The sequence below is a fragment of the Trachypithecus francoisi genome, unplaced genomic scaffold, assembly GCF_009764315.1.
Source record: "Trachypithecus francoisi isolate TF-2019V2 unplaced genomic scaffold, Tfra_2.0 Lachesis_group4, whole genome shotgun sequence".
In the NCBI taxonomy this organism is placed as follows: domain Eukaryota; kingdom Metazoa; phylum Chordata; class Mammalia; order Primates; family Cercopithecidae; genus Trachypithecus; species Trachypithecus francoisi.
Genome location: NW_022681469.1, coordinates 99,617,849 through 99,632,191, shown reverse-complemented (window position 1 = coordinate 99,632,191; position 14,343 = coordinate 99,617,849). Strand labels below are relative to the sequence as shown.

At 41.5% G+C, this 14,343-nt stretch overlaps 1 long non-coding RNA gene across 1 annotated transcript; it reads left to right on the top strand.

Annotated features, from left to right (window-relative positions):
• The first annotated feature begins 4,876 nt into the window (after nt 1–4,876).
• Nucleotides 4,877–12,980, top strand: LOC117072625. Its single transcript, XR_004432886.1, has 2 exons — nt 4,877–4,961; nt 12,896–12,980. It is a non-coding gene; the product is annotated as an uncharacterized LOC117072625 (long non-coding RNA).
• The last annotated feature ends 1,363 nt before the right edge of the window (nt 12,981–14,343 follow it).

Below are 14,343 nucleotides of genomic sequence, written 5' to 3'. Positions count from 1 at the left end.
GAGCCATGATCATGCCACTGCATTCCAGTCTGGGTGAAAGAGTGAGACGCCGTGAAAGAAAGAAAGAAAGAAAGAAAGAAAGAAAGAAAGAAAGGGAGGGCCGGGCGCGGTGGCTCAAGCCTGTAATCCCAGCACTTTGGGAAGCCGAGACGGGTGGATCACAAGGTCAGGAGATCGAGACCATCCTGGCTAACATGGTGAAACCCCGTCTCTACTAAAAAATAAAATACAAAAAACTAGCCGGGCGAGGTGGCGGGCATTTGTAGTCCCAGCTACTCGGGATGCTGAGGCAGGAGAATGGCGTAAAACCTGGGAGGCGGAGCTTGCAGTGAGCTGAGATCCGGCCAATGCACTCCAGCCTGGGTGACAGAGCAAGACTCCGTCTCAAAAAAAAAAAAAGAAGAGAGAAAGGGAGAAAGGGAGGAAGGGAGGGAAGGAGAAGGGGAGGGGAAACTAAGGGAAGGGAAGGGAAGGGGCGGGGAGGGGAGGGGAGGGGAGGGGAGAAAACAAAGAATAATAAATTCTCATTTACCCTTAATCCCCCTTAAAAATAAAACCTTATCAAAACTTTATCAATATTGACTTTATCAATCAAGCTCTCAGAGTATTGATTTATTGATAAAGAAGGGCTCTGTGTACTCCCAGAGATTGCATTCCCCTCCATATAGGGGTAACTAATATTCCGAATTGAGTGTTTATCATCCCACATATTTCTTGAAAATTATATTTCATGCCAACTCTGTGGAAGTTATTAACATACTCTTTCAATTCTAAAGCTCTAGGGCACTTTTTAAATTGTGCTAAAAATATCTCTCACTGCTATAATAAGTTTATATTAAAAATATTTTTAGCATAACATGAAGCTTTCCACCATACATTATTTTAAATGAGTCAACTAATTGGTAGTAAATATCCCAAGTCAAATAATAGTTGCAAGTAATCTGGGGACTCTGTGGATTAAATTTATGGTTTTCATTCTAACTTATTTTAAACTGAAAAAAAAAAATCAGCCATTCAAAAGTAGAAGGAACCCTTGATTACCTGGAGCTTGGCCAATGCTCATGGCATATCTAATCAATGGGCAGTAGCCAGAATGAAACATTTTAAAGGGGCTAATGACTAAACAGTGTACTCTATACTCTTTAAGGGGAGCAAAATTCCCAATGAACTCCGCCTTGTGTTTGACCATCCCTACTTATAACTTAGGCATGTTTCAGAGTTGTGTGAATGCTTGTTAACCAGCAGGGCACCCTTTAATAAATCTCTGTACTGTTACAGTCACCCAAGAGGCCTCGTCTACTAGAAGCCAACTACTCTTGCCAGAGTGGGAGAACAATTGATGCACTTAGAAAGGGCATTGTTTTAGGCTGGATAAGGAAAATATGAATGGGTCAAACAAAGCACAGTTTATTTTGTGAAGGGCCAGGTCAATGACACAATGACAGAAACTGTCAGTAAGGAAAGCTATAGTCTAGCACTTGGTTTGTTGGGCTTTAGTTCCTAAGACAAAGACCTTGTATTCTTTTTTTTTTTTTTTTTTTTTTGAGACGGAGTCTAGCTCTGTCACCCAGGCTGGAGTGCAGTGGCACGATCTCCGCTCACTGCAAGCTCCGCCTCCCGGGTTTACGCCATTCTCCTGCCTCAGCCTCCCGAGTAGCTGGGACTACAGGCACCAGCCACCTCGCCCGGCTAGTTTTTTGTATTTTTTAGTAGAGACGGGGTTTCACCGTGTAGACCAGGATGGTCTCGATCTCCTGACCTCGTGATCCACCCGTCTCGGCCTCCCAAAGTGCTGGGATTACAGGCTTGAGCCACTGCGCCCGGCCGGACCTTGTATTCTTAATACAAGTCCATAATGTTTCATCTGAAATTTTGAAATCCAAAGAACTCTTGAAATTGACAATTTGTCACATCTCAAAATGCCAAACCTTGGACTAGTCTGAACTCATTTAGTGGCAAAATTATCACCTGAACTGATGTCAGACTATTTAAAATCTATTTAAACCATTTACTGTTACTATTTATATATTTCACTGCAGAAATATGAATGTATTTGATCAGAAGGCTTTGCTCCAGACTCCCTGGAGGTGCTATAACATATGGAATTACTATTCTAAAGTCCAAAACCTTCTGAATCTTAGAATATGGTCAGCCCTACAGGTTTCAAATAAGGGATTGTGGAACTAGAATGGCTAACACTAATTTAAGAGATACCATGGGCTGGAGCTGTTAGACTTTTGACTATCTCATTTGATTATCATATCGACCCTATGATTGAGATAAACATATTTCTGCACCTTTGCTGTTGCATGAATATACATATAACTGAAAGCTAAATAAGATTTTTCCTGTCGCCTCTTGATTGCTGGGAAAACCCCAAAGCTGAGAACATCGGATCCTAAAACTGAGCAAAATAGGTGCTTGTACTTCCCACTCATAATTCTCAAGAAAACCTTTAGCTATGTGGTGAGTCCCCTCTCTTCACCACGCTTCTTTTGTGCTTCTTCTTTCTCCATTCCCAAGCCAAGCCACATGAGGAGGACAGTAAGAGAATCTCTGGTAAATTTGTACATTTGGAAAGGGCCTGTGTGGAGAGAGTCATTCCCCGGCTGAAGTTATAATTATGACCTGACATTACTGATTTATCCTTTGTGCCCATTTGAGCATAAGGAAAAAGGAATCAGGGAGTGACAACAAGGAAGGGAGAGGGGACGGTTAAGGAGCAGGCTGCTCCCTTGCTGAGGTAGGAGGACAGCTGCACTCAAAGACAGCACCATGTTAGCCTTAGCTGATAAAACACAAATGGGTCAGTGGAAACAGTTGTGTGTTTTGATTTTTTCTTTTTTTGTATGAGTAATTGGTCAGATTTCTCTTGGGCTTGGCAAGGATCTGAGTGGACCCTAACGAAGACAGATAGGCTTGAGCCATCTTGGGGGTGCCCCGCCCAAGAGGGCTGCCTCTGGGCAAGAGGACGCAAGATCAAGGGGCGGCAGGACTGGAAAAGAGGGAAAGGAGAGGGGGTTGGTGGATTTTAAAAAGCATCAGGCTAGCTTCTCTCTAGTCAGAGAACTAAACAGTGGGGAGGACCCCTATAGGGGTCCTCAGAGAACCCTACATATGCTCCACTGGATGCCTGTTTTGCAGAGAGCATCTACAGTCAAGAGGGGACAACATAGCAAGGTGAAGTAGAAAGATGTTCACCATTTTTCATTGCCCACTCCCTTGCAACGGTACATAGAGGAGAAAAGGACCCAGGAGTGTGTGTGTGCAGATGGGTCACCCTTTTAAGCTTCTCACACTTTGATATCCACTGTTAACTCCATGCCCACCCCCATCCTATCACATCCTTTCCTCTACCCTTGGCAGAGAAACTCTCTGGCTCAGACATAAACAAAAGAACATTGTTACTCTCAGCACAGCAAAGCAAGCTGGAATTTCCCAAAGGAATATGATTGAAGACAAAAGAATGTAAAGAAAACACAAAGTTCATAAGTACAGTGAGGCTGAGAAAGCACAGATTTCCCCCCACTACAATAACCGAACAGCACTAGGCTCTCACCAGTGGTGTCCACACCCTCCTGAGAATCCCATCCAGTGAAACTGCATCTCAGATCACCCACATACTCTCTCTATACACCCTTCTTAGTCTTCATGCCTTCTTAGAGGGAGATTTGAAGAACATCCTGGCTGGATAATAGGTGATACACACATGGATAAAGAAATAGTACTGTTTCTTAGCTTTTGAGTCTGATAGACCTGAGTGACCTTATGAAAATTACTTCACCTCTCTGAACCTTTTTATCATCCATATAGCACCTATTTCATAGTTATGAAATATTCACATAAGTGCCTGCATATGATAAATATTCAAAAAAGTTTCCTATCTGTAATGGACTGAATGTATCCTCCCCTCCACACCCTACATTCATATATTGAAATCCTAGCCCCTAGTGTGACGATATTAGGAGGAGGGGCCTTTGGGAGGTAATATGTCGTAAGGATGGAGCCCTCATAAGTGGCATTAGTGCCCTTATAATGCCTTCAGAGAGCTCTCTTGGCGTTTTTCTGCCTTGTGAGAATCCATTGAGAAGTTGGCAGTCTGCAACCTGGAAAAGGGCCTTCCCAGAACCAACCATGCTGGCACCCTGATCTCAGACTTCCAACCTCCAGAACTGCATCAAGTAAATCTCTGTTGTTTCTAAGCCGTTCAGTCCATGACACTTCGTTGCAGCAGCTCTAACTGACTAAAATACTATCATCATCATTATTATTACTAATATTAATGATATCAGCATGGGAAGACACCACCTGTCTTCCTTCTCTCTACATTTATTGTATTAATTTCCTCATTCTTTCTCTCATTCCTCCTACCCTCATGGGTAGGTAAAAGTTTATTTCTTTTCCCTTTAAACTGATTGCCCTGTTGATTGAATAAATTGTATTATAGGTTTGTTGGAATAAACTGTATCAAACTCATCAATCCACCCCTAGGCGAAGCTTGCCTTCTTTACCTAGAGTGCTAGCCTGGCATCTGGACTTTAGTATAATGACACAATATTACATCCCAGGTGATAGGTTTGGCTCTGTGTCCCCACCCAAATCTCACGTCAAATTGTAATTCCTAACGTTGGAGGAAGAACCTGGTGGGAGGTGATTCAATCATGGGGGGGATTTCCCCCTTGCTGTTCTTGTGATAGTGAGTGAGTTCTCACAGGATCTGGTTGTTTAAATGTGTGTAGCAGGGTCAGGCGCGGTGGCTCACGCCTGTAATACCAGCAGTTTGGTAGGCTGAGGCAGGTAGATCACCTGAAGTCAGGAGTTTGAGACCAGCTTGGCCAACATGGTGAAACCCCATCTCTATTAAAAATACAAGAAATTAGCTGGGCATGCTGGCAGGCACTTGTAATCCCAGCTACTCAGGAGGCTGAGGCAGGAGAATCGCTTGAACCCAGGAGGTAGAGGTTTCAGTGACCCGAGATCATGCCATTGCACTCCAGCCTGGGTGACAAGAGCGAAACTCCATCTCAAAAAAAAAAAAATGTGCAGCACTTCCCCTTTGCTCTCTGTGTTCTGCTACAATATGTAAGAACATGCTCACTTCCCCCTCACCTTCTGCCCATGATTGTAAGTTTCCTGAGGCCTCCCAACCAAGCTTCCTGTAGAGCCTGTGGAACTGTGAGTGAATCACATCTCTTTTCTTCATATATTACCCAGTCTCAGGTACGTCTTTATAGCAGTGCAAGAATGGACTAATACATCAGAACTAGCTAAACATTTCTATTTCATATTTAAAGGATATCTTTATTTTCCAAACCCTAGTGGTGAACCTCCTGAAGGCCAGCCATTCATCACACATTCCCCGACTCATATAGCTCACGCTTGAGCCAGGTAAACCACAGCCTCTTTACTGCCAGCCAGGCATCAGACAAATCCAAGCTCCAACCTGGGCTCAGTACGAAATTACTAATAGTAAGTGCTTAATCTTTCTAATTTTCAATTCACTCTTTATGGAATTGTGATTAGGATATCTCACACAAGAGTCTTTGCGAAGGTTAAATTAGAAAATGAATGTCAAGCGCTTAATGCAGAGGCTGGTCCACATCACCGCAGGCTCAGTAAATGGTGGCCAACATCATCAGTACGTGCTCATGATATCACAACTACTTTACATCAACAGTTAGGTGGACAATACATATCAAAAGAAAACAGGACTTTCTTTTACATAGTCTCTCACCCACGTAGAACCTACTTAGTAAACCAGTGGTTCTCAACCTTGAGATACACATTAAGAGTCACCTGTTTATCCCTGAATCTTAATAATGTCCTACTCACTTAAGATAGAAGTACAAATAGCACACGTACGGACCTGGGTACTATTGATTTCTTAATTATGATCTATCTTTATTGACAACTCCAAATCATAATTGAACACAGTTTCCCTGCATTTATTGTTCTTAGGAGTCTGATGGCTAAAGGCAAGAAATTGGACTTTAACACTAACGTGTTGATATTTCACACTCACATTTACCAGCTGGGGCCACATGCCCCAGCCTGACCTTTGTTTCTATCCAAAGTCCTTTCTGCAAAGTGCAGTCATTTCTGCCCCATAGCAGGAGCTAAAGCACTTGTTAAATGAATGAATTCACAGCAGAGAATGGCTAAATGCCCTTCATGTTACAATCTTGGATGAACAATTAGTGGTTCATGGATAAGAGACGTGGCATACTGGCCAGGCCTGGTGGCTTATGCCTGTAATCCCGGCACTTTAGGAGGCCAAAGCGGGCAGATCACCTGAGGTCAGGAGTTCGAGACCAGTCTGACCAACATGGAGAAACCCCATCTCTACTAAAAAATACAAAATTAGCTGGGCGTGGTGGCGCATGCCTGTAATCCCAGCTACTCGGGAGGCTGAGGCAGGAGAATCGCTTGAACCCAGGAGGCGGAGGTTGTGGTGAACCAATTTTGCACCATTGTACTCCAGCCTGGGCAACAAGAATGAAACTCCATCTCAAAAAAAAAGAAAATAAAAGAGAGAGAGACGTGGCATCCTTTCTTTGAAATATACCAAGGGGAGGCAATGAAATGAACTTCTGAGTCAGACACATCTGTGACCCTGGGAAGATCAATGAACCTATCTGAGTCTCTATAAGGATGAAGACAATGACAGCACCTACCTCCTGTATGGTTGGGAGGATTAAATGAATCCATCAATGAGCAGTGCACAGCTTTTAAGACACAGTCCCCTTGGTGCTGATCTCACATCCTTTCTTTTTTTTCTTTTTGAGATGGAGACTTGCTTTGTTGCCCAGGCTGGAGTGCAGTGGCACCATCTCGGCTCACTGCAACCTCTGCCTCCTGGGTTCAAGCGATTCTCCTGTCTTAGCCTCCAGAGTAGCTGGGATAACAGGTGCACCACCACCACGCCCAACTAATTTTTGTATTTTTAGTAGAGACGGGGTTCCACCGTGTTGGCCAGGCTCGTCTTGAACCCCTGACCTCAGGTGATCCGCCTGCCTCGGCCTCCTAAAGTGCTGGAATTACAGGCAAAAGCCACTGCGCCCAGCCTCACATCCTTTCTTGGGGTTGCCCCAACCTCTCTTTCTTATTTTCATTCACTTTCTAGTTTCTGACCAGGGATCTTCTTTGGGAAGATTACATCTGGAGAATCATGTTTATTTCTGAGCATTTGAAGAGGGCTTTGACCAGGACTATAAAAGCCAGAAAACTGTCATGTGAAAAGTGGACTTTTAGACGTTAGGTAAAAGCTAAGGCAATGTGAATAAAGTATGGACTTTAGTTAATAATATCAGTTTATTAGCTGTAACAAATGTACCATAATGACATACATAATAGGGGAAACTAGGTGTGGGGTATGTGAGAACTCGCTGTGATATTATTGCACCTTTTATATCAATCTAATACTATTCTAAAATAAAAAGTTTATTCACTGTTAAAAATATTTATCAATATTAAAACCATAAAAGTCAAAACTTACATATATGTTTATAATTTAATCCTATATGTACATGGCAAGAAGTTATCAGAATAAAAGTGAATTTTCTTTTTTTTTTTTTTGGTAGAGTATGGTAGAGTCAGTGTCTCACTATGTTGACCAAGCTGGTTTCAAACTCCTGGCCTTAAGCAGTCCTCCCATCTTAGCCTCCCAAAGTGCTGGGATTACAGGCATTGAGGCACTATGCCTGGCCAAGAAATTTTTTTAATGGGCCTTTAGTCAGGAATAAGAAACACATTGGGGAGACGATAATATTGGTTACTTTCTTAAAATATTTGCAGGCCTCTATTGTGTGGAAGGTAAGATATGTGCTGTATAGTTCCCAAGGCACAAATAATGAGCAGAAATGGCAGATAATCCAGTAGATAGGAAGTTGCACTTGACAAAATTGTGTATATTTTATGATCATTTGCTTATCCTTACATCCATCGGTTCTACCTTGCCCTTTTCTACCTTCATCCTTTTGATCCATTAAGTTTTGAATTTGAAAAGGACTTCAGAGACTGTGTAGTTCTTATCTGGGGTATGATTTTCTGACAGTCTTCTTGACCCCCGGTATTATAGGCAAACACATCACTAGGAATCCTACTTGTTCAGCTTAAATCACTATTGTTTGTTCTTTCTTACTCTGGCTCAAGATCCTCATTTCAGGCTTTTCTTGCTTTGACAACCTATTTGGAGTCACTTCTCTAGCTCCAACATTAGAAATCTCACAGATTTGTTCTTGCCCTCCTGACATACAACTGGAGCCATGATTGGTCCTTCTGCCCCATACCACGCCATGGACCTACTGGGCAATCAGAAACAAAAACCTGTCTGTGATGGATCACTGCCCTGGCCCTGAGGCTGACATCCAGACTGAGTCATTATTTTCATGTGACATATTGCTCAGATCATGGCCTTATATTAAGTGCACAAATGGATCCTAGAAATGAAATAGAAATACAACTTGGAAAATGCACTATGACTCACAAAACAGATAAACTGCACCAAGCCACAATGTGCCACACACACAATCTAAGATCAAATTAACCCTATCTCCTTCAGAGCCACATCTTCCAGGTAAGACCACAGATAAACTGACTTAACTGAAAATTTGCAGACTCATATCTTGTGCAGATGGGACCACTGACTCTTCTAACAGGCCACTTCATTTACATATTCTGACCAATACCTGCTGAGACCACACTTACTATCTGCCACCTAAAACCACCTGATGATTAACTGCAGCCCCGACCCAAGTACCCTTCCCTGACTCCTTCCTTTTGGGACACCATCACAGTCATGCTCTGCCTTGCTCCGTATGCCTAATAAACCCAGCTTTGGACAATCAACAGGTACTCCTAGTGATCTTTGATTAGAAAATCTAACAATTCTTTTGCCTAATTATGCTCATTTTCCTCTTGTTTCCCTAGCACACACCTACTCTTGCTTCAAGAATCAACTTAAATATCATTATGAGTCTTCTCTGATTCATTCTTCACCTTTATCCTCTGCACTACTAGTTACCTCATCCTCTGTGTTGTCCAAGCACTTGGCCCAGACTTCCATTAGCTTTCCTCTCACTATATTTTCATTCTTTTGTTTATGTCTGCCCACTCCTTCCATCTTTCCTTAAAAGCAAGAACACATTTATGCATGTTTCTAGGTTCAATGTTTACACTGGTCCTAGATACCAAATAGGCTTTGAATAAATAATTGTTACTTAAACCTGCAAACACAGCTTTAAGGGATGCATGTGTTACTTATTCTTTCTCAGCCATCATATATGTATAAGGGAGCCTCACGTACAATTTTCCACAAAACCCATTCCTTCGTGGTAAGAAGAGTCTCTAAAACCGGATACTGGGTGGCCAGGGTCAAAAGTGGTGATATAGGATTATAGGGACCCAGGTGATGGGCATGACAAATACTGTTTGCAATTCTATCTTGCAAAGAGGAAAAACAGCCCAGCAGTTTCATTTTACGAATTAGTTTAATTATTCTAATTAAACTGCCTGGTGGTTACTGGTGGAATATGTCCAGGTTCTTGGTGTTTTAAACAAAGAATTGGACAAACGCACAAACAAAGCACCAACAAAAGCATAGATTCATTAAAATAAAAGTACACTCCACAGAGTGGGAGCAGGCTTCAGCAAGCAGCTCAAGACCACTGGTTACAGAATTTTCTGGCACAAGGCAACCAGTCAGAGACTGAAGGGAAGTTACAAAGTTAAACCCTATGCAAATGTCTGATTGGTTGCAGGAGGTTACCAATCAGAGGTACTTTCCTTTTTTCATCTGCAACACAGAAAGTGGGGGGTGTTGCAAAGAAAGTAGCCTCTGATCCTTTTGTTACTTGTGTGTGGAAAGTTGGAGTTTTCCTTTTGATTCAGTTCTAGGAAGTCAGCATAAATCAGCCTTAGGTTCCCTGACTCCAGACCCTATTCTCCTGCCTCATGCTGGGTGGGATGGAAAAAGTTTTCTAAATTAATTACTAAAACAACACATAACTTAGCTTGTAAAAAACAGCTGGGTGTGGTGGCACACACCTGTAGTCCCAGTCACTCAAGAGGCTGAGGCAGAGGGATCACTTGAGGCCAGGAGTTTATATATGTAATAGAGAAAACTAAAGTCTCTTAGAACACCACTTCCATCCTGATGCAAGCACTACTTTTCCAAAGGTATTTGCTGTTATTAGTTCAATATGCATCCTTCCAGATTATTTCCATGCATTATATACACAGGAAAAATATAGTACTGTTTTGTGTGTGTGTTTAATACAAATGTAATCAAGACTAAATGTCTCTGTTTATTTATTTTTGAGATGAAGTCTTGCTCTTTTACCCAGACTGGAGTGCAGTGGCATGATCTCAGCTCACTATAACCTCCGCCTTTCAGGTTCAAGCGATCCTCCTGCCTCAGCCTCCCAAGTAGCTGGAATTACTGGCGTGAGCCACTGTGCCCCGCCAAGACTAAATGTCTTTAGACCTTCATACGCATGTGAGATATGGATGGTAAAGATTTCATGAAAGATGTTCATTTACTTGGCTCTGTTACTTAACCTGTGTCTAAGTAAAAATGTTAAGAACTGAACATACTCGGCCAGGCGCAGTGGCTCAAGCCTGTAATTCCAGCACTTTGGGAGGCCGAGGTGGGCGGATCACGAGGTCAGGAGATCGAGACCATCCTGGCTAACACGGTGAAACCCCGTCTCTACTAAAAATAACAAAAAAACTAGCCGGGCAAGGTGGCAGGCGCCTGTAGTCCCAGCTACTTGGGAGGCTGAGGCAGGAGAATGGCGTAAACCTGGAAGGCGGAGCTTGCAGTGAGCCGAGATCCGGCCACTGCACTCCAGCCTGGGCGACAGAGCGAGACTCCGTCTCAAAAAAAAAAGAACTGAACATACTCAGAGCATGTGTGTATTCTGCATATAGCATATTAATACTTATATTAATGAATATACATCTATTTTACATTATCCTTATGTTACCCAAAGATAATGACTGATTCCCATTATAGCTCAAAGGGAATGTTGTGAAGATTAATGACAGCGTTCCTAAAACTATTTCAGTTCTTTAGAATGCAAAAGCTAAAAATAAAGCAGTATGCTTTATGTGATCAAAAATATCTGAATGCACAAGCCACATATTATCTTTAGTGGAAAAATAATTATTACTTTATATTGAAAAGGCTCATGCCTAGTCATAAAATTCTTATTCAACACTAGAAAAATCATAACATAAATATCGCTTTTTTCTCAGTTACTTACATAAAACTCTAGTTTACCTGTGTAAATGGGTCATCATTACATGTATAATTTTGTACTTTGGAATAGGAAAATCACATTCATGCTCAATAATTTGTTTTCAGTGCCAACTTGAAGTTTTTCCAACCAAACATTGAGAATGCACTTTTGAAATGTATGATGAAAAAGTATCAAGGAATGATGAATTGATGCATTCACAGTTGGAAAGTAGTAAGAGTTTGTGGTTGTGAACTATATTTGCTAATAAATTGTGTTTTAAAAGCTGCAAAAGGCTTTTAGAAATGCAATTAATATGCACATTAATAAGCATTCCAGAAAATCACCAGCTCAACATGGAAAAGTAATATGAGTAAAACACATAGTCACTACAACACTGTGTTTATATAGCCCCTACTTTATGTGTAAAGGCCTTTTCTATCATAAACATGGTTGGAATAGGCAATGCACATTTATACCCAGCTAAGAGTTAATTCTCTCCCCACTTAATCATCCAAACAGAGCCTCATTGTAACCAATCTTGTTGGTATTGGGTCATTATCCTGTGCTTTCCTCAGATACAGTGACGTTTTAAGAGGTCACTTAAAAGGGTCAGTTTTACTAAGGGATCTAGGCTAAAAGAGACTACAGTGAAATTAACCTCTAGGTTTTCTGTCAGATAATATATTAGTCAGGGTTATCCAGATAAATAGAACCAATAGGGGATGGTGTGTGTGTGTGTGTGTGTACATATATAAAGAAAGAGAGATTTATTTTAAGGAATCGGCTCAAGCAATTACGGAGACTGTTAAACCCCAAATCTGCAGTTCAAGTGTGAAGGCCATATGCCACTAGAACTCCCTCTGCGGGTGGTAGAAGTCAGCCTTTTGTTGTAGTCAGGTCTTCTTCAATTGATTGGATGAGGCCCATCCACATTAGGGAAAGTAATCTGCTTTACTCAAAGTCCACCGATTTAAAGTTAATCTCATCCAAAAATACTCTCATAGAAACGTACTGAATAATCCACCTATTTGGGAACTGTGGCCCAGCCAAAATAACACATAAAAGTAACCACCATGGAGAACTATGGCAGAAGAGCCTTTGAGATCTCCCATAAGGAAACAAGAATACCTGCTGGCACTGCTAGTCAGCAGCCTATTGGAGAAAATTTTGAAATCCATGAGAACCAATTAGCTCCTGTTTTCAACATCAATGCTGCTGTTCCTAAGAAATCCCTCCCAGTCCTGCTCCAGCCCTGGATCTTATCTTTTAAAATCACTTCTCATCAGATAAATATGAAATAGCTCCCACTTATTATTACAGTTAATCTTCTTGCTAAGCATATTTTATTTTATTTTTATTTTTTAAAAATTTATTTACTTTTTAATTTTTTAAAAAATGTATTAAAAAACAAAACCAAAAAAGAATCTTAAAAGAGGCAGAATATTGGCCAGGCATGGTGACTCATGCCTGTAATCTTAGCATTTTGGGAGGCTGAGGTGGGCGGATCACTTAAGGTCAGGAGTTTGAAACCAGCCTGGCCAACATGGTGGAACCGTGTCTCTACCAAAAATTAACCGGGTGTGGTGGCACACGCCTATAGTCCCAGCTACTCGAGAGGCTGAGGTGGGAGAATCGCTTGAACCCAGGAAGCAAAGGTTACAGTGCGCCGAGATTGTGCCTATGCACTCCAGCCTAGGCGACAGAGTGAGACCCTGCCAAAAAAAGAAAAAAGAAAAAAGGGGCAAAATATTGTAATAGAAAATGTCCTGGACTGGTAGATAAGGCATTGATGATGATGATGATGATGATGATGATGATGGCCAGGCACTCTAACAAGTACTAAGCATATTTTATTCTCTGTATTTATGCAAGAGAAAATTAGGGTTTGGATATCAGCTTGCCTGAGGCCACATAGCTGGTAAATAACAAAGGTAGTATCAAAGCCAGGTTTCACACACACTTCAAGTTTCATGCTGTTGCTCCCTAGAGCAAACAGCTTCAAGCAACCAAACTTGCTTCAAATTTTCATTGCCATGAGGAGTTGTGTTGGAGGTCTGTGGCAAACTGCTAGTTGCCTACCCAATATCCATTCTGACCTTCTTCTTTAGTGAGTGATAGGATCACTGTTTTATTCAGGCAGCAGTGTGCCCAACTAAAAGACTACAACTCCCCAGCCATGATGTAAGCAGAAGTTGCTGAATGATCCCATGTGTCCTGCAACTCCCACTCCTGCTTCTTCCTGTCTGGAATATGAACATGATGGCTTCAGCATATACAAATGTAGCCTGATCTTTGACTATAGTCATGAGCAAAGGGAACATATTAGAAGAAAACAGACCATAAGTTTTTTTAAATAAACTTTTTATTTTGAAATAATTTTAGATTTACAGAAAAGTTGAAAAGACATAGTACAAAGAATTCCCGTACCTTGAAAACATTATGCTAAGTGAAAGAAGCCAGTCTTCTGACTACTCTCTCTAAAGCCCACATATTGTATAATTCATTTACACGAAATATCTAGGACAGGCAAATCCACAGAGACAGAAAATGGATTAGTAGTTTGCCAGGGACTGGGGAGAAGAGAGAGTGGAGAGTACTTAATGAGTACGGGGCTCCCTTTTGGGGTTACAAAAATGTTCTGGAGTTGGACAGTGGTGATTGTACATAACACTGTACATAACACTGTGAAGGCACTGATTCCACTGAATTACTGAATTGCACACTTAAAAATGGTGAGTTTTGCCACTATATAAAAAAGTTCCCTTCTACCTTTCAACAAGCTACCCCTAATATTAACATCTTACCTCGGCATGGTACATTTGTCAAAACCAAGAAATCAACGATGGAACGACACTGGTAACTAAGGATTTCTTCACTGTACATTTCACATTCTCCTCTTTTCTGAAAAGGTGTCTTCATTGCAATTACCCTATTTATGCCCTTTTCCTGCCACTCCCTTCATTCTGCTTCCTGCTAGAATGTAGATATGATGGCTGGAATAAGGACAGAAGCCATGCAACAAGGATAGCAGTGCTTGGGTCCCTGGTGACTTTGTGAAGTCTTTACATCAGCCCTAAACTGCCATGTCTGGACGTATTTTATG